We start from the raw sequence: 7,500 nt of genomic DNA, 5'->3' as shown, positions 1-7,500 counted from the left end.
TCATCCCTCAACTCCTTCGGTTAACTATATCTGCTTCTATCTATTAGAGAGACTATAGGGAGTATCCTTTGGTATAAGTCAGGGGGGAAAGCTACATTACAACAAAAGTTGCCATGCATACAAAAGGTTAGATAACTTAATGTCAATCCTAACAAGAGGAATATTGACAGTGATTGTTGGTTAACAAGAACTTCAACTATCAGACCAGACTACACTAACAAAGTTCTTTATGCATAGATAATCAGTGAACGCGTGCTGTCTCCTTTTAAAGTGGTGCAGTCTCAAAGAAGCGAAGTGGGACCGATGACGAAAGTAGGGTTGTAGATTTGTGACAACTTTCGGAACCCTCTTTCGTCGTGGTATGGTACGCTAGCAAGTTTACGGTAAACTGCGGTCTGGTTTCAAAGACTGGACACCTAGAAGTATACTACTGGATTGAAGGCCTTTTTACGTTGGGATGATGACGAGTCTCTGCCTGCAGACTCAAACTCTGTAGACTACGGTCGGTGAAACCCCGCTTAGGTCGGAAGCCATCCCAGCCCGGGCGAATTGGGTCTTTGCATTAACTCAAAAGGATAAAAAGCGCATTAGGTATAGGAAGGACTGATTACAGGAGCACAGGAGAACAACCTAACTAAAGGATGGTAGCTGACTAGCACTCACAAGAAAGCACTGATGGTATGAGTTCAAAGATTGGCTAGTCAAGGGATTCTCTGGAGAGCTATTACTAAAGATTCAAGAAGGAATTTCATAACCACGAAAAGTGGTACGGTCCCAATGAAAGTGTCTCTTAGCCGGTTTACAGGCTTCGGAAAAAAGGAAGAAAATAACTACCACTGTCATAACTCCAAGAGTGAATTGCCGTAACTGCTCAGGATGTTATTTGTCGAGTTGACTGGCTTTAGTTCAGACAGCTGAAAGAGTCTCATAAACCGCCACCCTTCCGCGGGGTGTGGGGATGAAGACCGATGAGGGACGTAGGAATTGCCCTTAACTGCCCGGCGGGCAGAAATAGCTTTTTCGGGAGCCTCTGGGAGGTCGGGGTATTCAATCCCATGATACTCAAGGAGCAGGGCGTCGTATCCCAGGGGTTCTACTAATACATCGTAAAGCGAGGTTTTGGCTTATACCAAAAATGTAAAGGGCCTATTTGCTGCTAAAAACAGACTCTGGAGGCGGTTTTAGCTAGGGAGTGAGATTTCGAGAATAGCAGCTCCTTAGCATCTTTCTCGGACGAGGGACGAGGCCGGAGCGGAAAGCCGATTTCATACGGTCCTATCGCGCCCAAACTTCCGGTAGGCGGCTTCAATCTCCATCGTCCATGACAGATATAAAGAAAGCTAAGAAAAACTGGAAGGGGATACGGATCGGATAGATAAGGAACTTTTAGAATAGACGGGTGCGGGGTGTACGCTCAAACTCCAATTATGTTAAGCACGGCCGTGAGACACATCACGTTTTGTATGCTATCACGTTTTAGAACTTCTTGATCGGGAGATAATATGTTTCCAAAGTCCGGCGGGATTAAGTCGGAGACAGATGTTTCGAGGGCGGGGATAACACACATGACGGCTGACTTTTTGGGGTAAAAAGAAAGAAGTATTAATTCTAGAGGAGGAATGGGTTCCCTCACAAAATCACGGGGAGTTAAACGCGCTCGTTTAGAATTTCAAACAACTGATATCCGGAGGGAAACCGCTAGTCTGAGCTAAAAGCCTGATATGCCTAGGCTAGCAAATTAAGACTTTTGTTTTAGTAAACCACGCCATACTATACTGCGACGCTGGCTCCATACGGGGGATAGGGAGGGCTTTCGAGCACTCCTGAAAACGGGAAGGAATGCAAGAGTAGGGAACTGGCTAGAAACAACTAGGTGAATTTTCTTTTTCTCATTCTCCAGATTATTTCGCCAATTGGCTCTCATCGGGGATTCCTTTTTCGGAATAGGTAGAATACTCTCCAAATTGAGAGGGGCACCTTCCAACGTTATTCCGAGCTGGCTGATAAAGCCGAATTTCTTTCGCATTGCGCAGAAGACAAAAAAGATCGTATGAATGAAAGTGGGAAGTTTGGAAACCAAAAAAATAGGTCATGGTTTGGCCTTTTTGAGGACGAACAGATAAGCACTAGCAAAAGCGCTCTTTCTTTCGCTTTCACTCATAGACCGCCCACTTATTTCAACTGCGATTGTAGGACGAAATATCAGTGCGGAACATACCGAAGTCCCAAATAAATCACTTATTTTGGTGAGCTTTGGCGGTCGCGATTAAGGTAGGCCCTTATATTCCCTTCGAGAATAGCGGCCTCTTAGCTTGAGAGTGAGTATGGGCCTGACAACATTGAATTTCCTTTTAGGAATTAGATTAGCCCGGCTCAGCCTATGTCTCGCGCGCGCTCGGTCCGTCCGTTGGGACTCATCTTTCTATTAGCTTTTGGGGAAGGTCTTAGGCAACTCCCTATGATATGGGCTAAAAACCGAAGGATGAAAGCTCGAGGTTAAAACAAGACCAATCGCCCGCTCATCAGACGTTGGCTCCAAAACAAAAGCACGCGCCTATCAGGTTTGTGGGCTAATTCTCTCCTTCCCCCCGGTGATTCTGGAAGGCGGCCCTCGCCCCCGGAGGGGGGGCATCTTAGTCCTTGCATTTAAATAGAAATACGTAGTTGTAGACCCATACTAAAAAAAAATATAGATTGAAAATCAAAGAAGCCATAGAGATATAGATAAGGTAAAGGCCTCCATTACCTTATCGTGGATATGGTCCTGATGCGTACATAGATAGCCCTTTTGTCTCATGGGGCAAGCTTGCTCGGAGAGAGCTTCTTTTATGGCACTCGCGTAATCTGCGGAGCAGCAGGCTACCGGGTGAACCAATAAGGGCCCGGGCAGAAAGTACCACCAAGTTCCTAGTCCAACTTATACAAAAAAGAATTAAGCATGTTATAAGGACGAATCGGTTATGTTGAATAGTTGAATAGGGGATTGCCTCTGAGAGCCTATTGAATAGAATAAGCCCTTCTTCGACCGCTTTTTCTTGTAGCCTTTCCTAATCCCATTACCCGATCAGGGGATCTAAGCAAGGTGGCCAACTAACCTCTTTCTGGGTTTATAGCGGAAGCCACTCGACTTAAAGGGAGAAAGGAACTCGTAGTTCTAGTACCTGACCAAGGTCCAGTTGACCCTGAACCGGAAACCTCCACGGAGTCGGAGCCAAAGGTAGCATAGCTTGTTCCAGTTCCAATTGATCCAGTTGGAGCTTATCGTTTTCCTATTGAAGAATCGCGTTTTATCCAGTGTTGTTATTTATCTAAGGCGCGCCGGGCAAGAAATGGCTCTACCTACTATACCAACCAACGGAGCAAAGCCCTTTCCATACGCTATCGATTGGTATAGCTCAGAATGGTTCTGGATCGATTCCACCTCCACTTCAAAACGATTACTGGCCGATGTTCCGGTATGGCGGGTGTACGAGTATACCATGTTAGGGAGCTCCGTCCATACCAATGGTGGAGTGAAAAGCTGTCGTGATTCATCTCCACCTGCCAACCATGGGAACTTACTTTTGAATCTAACCTTTTTGAATAAACCGTCGGCTCATGGAGCTAGAGGTTTTGATACTGACAGAGAAGGGTAAACTCCTGCCAATTTGATTATGCCCAAAAACTCGACATTTGAACCCTAGCTCACATGGAGTATGTTACGCCATCACATGGATAAAGGTTAGTACCCGTGGATAAAGATGTTTTCCCAATGATTGATAGATATACCGGGGAAATAGTTTGGCAAGCAAGATCTGATACTGGAAATGAAGCTGTCTTCTACGGGAGTAACTTCGTCGGATAGGCCGGAGTGAGGGAGCCCAGTAATGTCTATATATATGCCGGATTGGTGTCGGGATCAGTGGCGAAATAGGATAGCGATGGAGGTCAACAATATGCTGCTACCAGAGATGCAACTGAGGACGGGAGGTGCTTTCTCCGTCTCCCGCCACGAGCCGCCCAGGTGAGCTATCAAGGGATAGGAGTGCCCGTCCCTTCTCAACCGTACAACCCTTCCCCTTGTAAAGGCATATGAAGCGTCACGTAGCATCTTTTTTTCGTGAGTTTCCATAGTCACTGATCTCGAGCTCCTTCGGACCCTGCTCCTCTTGCCCCTTCCCTTCATGGGAGTGTCGCTAGTGAAATCACTTCCACGCGCCTGTGGTTGAAAATATGGGAAGGAGAAAAGGGAGCCTTAGCTTCGTCGGTGGAACTTGAAGAGCGTTATGGCGACATCATAAGTAGATTCCCTTACCAAACCAGGCTCTCATTCGGTTTTAATCTATCTTGACTAACCAGATGAAACCTTATCTTTCTATTTCGGATAGAAAAGAAAGATAACTCTCCGTCATGGCGAAAAAGGGATCCGCCCCAAGTCAATTAGGGATTATAATGGACTTGACTTCTTTTTTTACGATAAAAAGGGGGCCGGTGGTTATCATCTACGTTACCGGTAAGGCACGTGAAGTCCTCTCTTTCGAGGGACGAGCGGCACTTGGTATTGGCCCCGCCGGGCTCAGTTTGGGCTTTTTAGTCTCGTTCCCTTGAATTGCACAATTAAGAATGTCACGAGATATCAAGTGGGGAAGATAGGATCTTAGCTAACTCACCGGCAGTGGATCAAGAGACAACAAAACTTGAGCGAGGAACGGGACAGTCACAGGCTCGCTAGTTCTTAAGTCGGATCTTCCATTCCATGCTTCACACCAACCAAATAGGAAGAAGCCGCAAGCGCCTCATCCTCAACTTTGAAACGGGTTCGAGAGCTTCGAAACAACCCTACTTATCTTTACTCAATTTCAAAACTCTACACACGAAACTCAACATGAGAATCTCCATCGTTCCTTCGCTCAATGCCTACTTGAAGTCTGTGTTCTGTTCGCCTACCTTTTCCGATCCCACCTACCACTTAGAAAGAAAAGTCCATTTTCTACACAAATTCTTAAGCTTGATCGGTGGCACCATCCGGTTTGGTCACCTCCCGGCGTATTCTGAGCTGGCTTAGTAAGTTGGTTTAGGATAAGCTTCGAAGGCAGCTAGCTAGGCACGAAAGTGTATTAGCTAGATAACCTAACGTTGCAGATCCTTAGTGTGGAAAGCTACGGATTTGTGACTACTTGGTCTGACTAACCAAGCGCCTCTCCTCCGTAGGTGGAATGGTTCCAGAAGGGATCCTCTTCCCTACGGTTCAGACGAGTATCCTCGCGCAATAGCCCAACACTCGATTATAGATAAACCATGTTGAATGATTTATTTACTATAACCGAGCGTTTAGGTACGCGAGGTTGGCGGACTCTCTTGGAAGGGAGTCGGCGCCTTCTGGGTCTTTGTCAAAAGGCCCAGTTGTGCGTCTTTGGCAGGGTAACCAAGGAGCATTGCTTAGCATCGCTCGCAATGGTGAGGGAGACGTCACGTCTTTTTAAGTCATCAGGTCCCACATGACCCAAATTCTGCCTCTAGGATTGGAGTCGTAGTTGATCAAATACTCAATGCCTCCCCAATGTTAGCAGCAATAGCACTTTAGTTTTCTCTGATTTTAGTCTCGACTAGACCTACAAGATCTGGTTTCTCTTTTTTTATTAGGTCCCTTACCTCCCTTTGTCTCTCCTTCTTATTCATACCTCGGACGTTCCACATCACTATCTTCATGGGGTAAACGTTTGGGAAGTCTTTTTGCACTCCTCCTTACTGAGGTTCTCCTTCATGCTTCTTGTCTTGACCCCCTTCTGTTTGGTAGTTTCAGAGTTAGGGGAGCTCACACCTTTGCCTTTGTTCTTCTTCTTTGAGTTTCTGCTTTTACTCTTGCTCATGTCTGACTGGCCTAGCTCGGAATGCCAGGCCTCATTGACCATGGCAAGTCTTTTAGGAGGGGCAATTTATTGCGCAGGCTGACTTGTCACCTCTGTGGTATGATCTTGTGCTTGAATAACTTGCTTAAGGTGAGCAGTACTGTCCTCAGTCTCCTCATCATTTAGAGCTGGCTCAAATGTGCAGTCCTCTTCATGCTCCTGGCCTTCATTTTTCATCTTCTTTGAATGCTTTCTTTTACTGCTTCTCTCATCTGATTGGCCTAACACTGGAATCCGGTCCTCATTCATTCTATGCCGGAGATTGAGGATCAATTTAAGCAGGTTCACATGTCTCCTCTGCAATCAATATGGTTATGTCTTTCTATGACTGGCTTATGATGTTCAATGGCCCTCCTCAGCATTTGGATTTGAGTCAGTAGGCTGTGCAATTCACTTGTCTTCATGTTCTTTACCCCCCTCGGAATTTTCATGATCAATTTCTGCTAGTGTATCATTCTCCAGCAGTGCGAAGGCATTTCTGGTACTGAGTGGGCACGTTGCTGGCACTTGAGTGTCAATCACCCTCTCTTCATCCAAGATAGCATCAATGGCAGTTCCACAAGCAGCTCTTTCATCATCTTATTATATCATTATAAATTGTTCGTCTGGCATGAGAAAGAAGAAAAAATAAAAGAATGCAGGTGTCGATGCCGACTATGTTGACTTCACTCTTTAAGATGGTGTTCCGCGGAAGGAGGTTTCCTTGTCAGTTCATAACCATTTCTCGTACAGGGGGCTACTTGGGCCTTAGATCCGGTCCGACCGCATCTGGTGCTATCGTATATATAGTATATCACGGCTGCATTTAGGAGTGATCTTTCCCTCTTCTTAAAGCCGGTGGTGATCCCACTTTCGAAAGAGAGTCTCGACGCGGCGGCAAAGACTTGGGGAGCTCCTTGGGCATAACATCTTGGAACTCCTCAATAACTTGAAGTATAGACTCCGGGATAGGGCCCTGATCAGCATCATTGGGGCTCTCTCTTAGTGTGGCTACATAGGTGGGCTCGCCTCGTCTCACACCCTTCTTGAGTTGTAGGGCGGAGAGGTCGTCACTCCCCTCTTTCTTCCTTGGGTCTTACTTCACACTAACCAAATCGTGAAATGAGAAAGAGCACTTTTTCGTTTTCGTTTATTTTAACAGGCTTAGCGCCCTTTGGTAGCCTTCCAGTGAAGCGGAGGCGAGCTCTTCACACTTCACTTGATAGAAGAGCGAGGCATAGCGTCGTCAATGGTGCGAGGTCGATCCTAACCTAACTCCCACATACATCTCCCTCCTTGCTTCTGACAGTGCCATCTGAAACCTGCCGTCACTAATGAGAAAGATGAGTTTAGTTCTTTTATAGTATAGTATAGTATAGTATAGTATAGTATAGTCAAACACCTTATAAGCAGCTCAACGTGCGTTCTAAGCGCTCAAATCGGGCTTGTATAACGTTTTCTCGTTTCATTGCTTAGTCTAACAAGCCAAGCCGAAACTAGCGAGCCGGCACCATCCAATAAAAGAATATCTAATCCAACGAAAGGCCATAGGGCTGTTAAGGAGTCCCGACCATTTATCTAATTCACCATCGAAGAGGGCAAGCCGTGGATCTAATCTAACGGACGTCTCCGT

Source organism: Ananas comosus, unplaced genomic scaffold (assembly GCF_001540865.1).
Source record: "Ananas comosus cultivar F153 unplaced genomic scaffold, ASM154086v1, whole genome shotgun sequence".
In the NCBI taxonomy this organism is placed as follows: Eukaryota; Viridiplantae; Streptophyta; class Magnoliopsida; order Poales; family Bromeliaceae; genus Ananas; species Ananas comosus.
The sequence above is the reverse complement of the archived record's forward strand: the minus strand, read 5'-3'. Positions refer to the sequence as shown.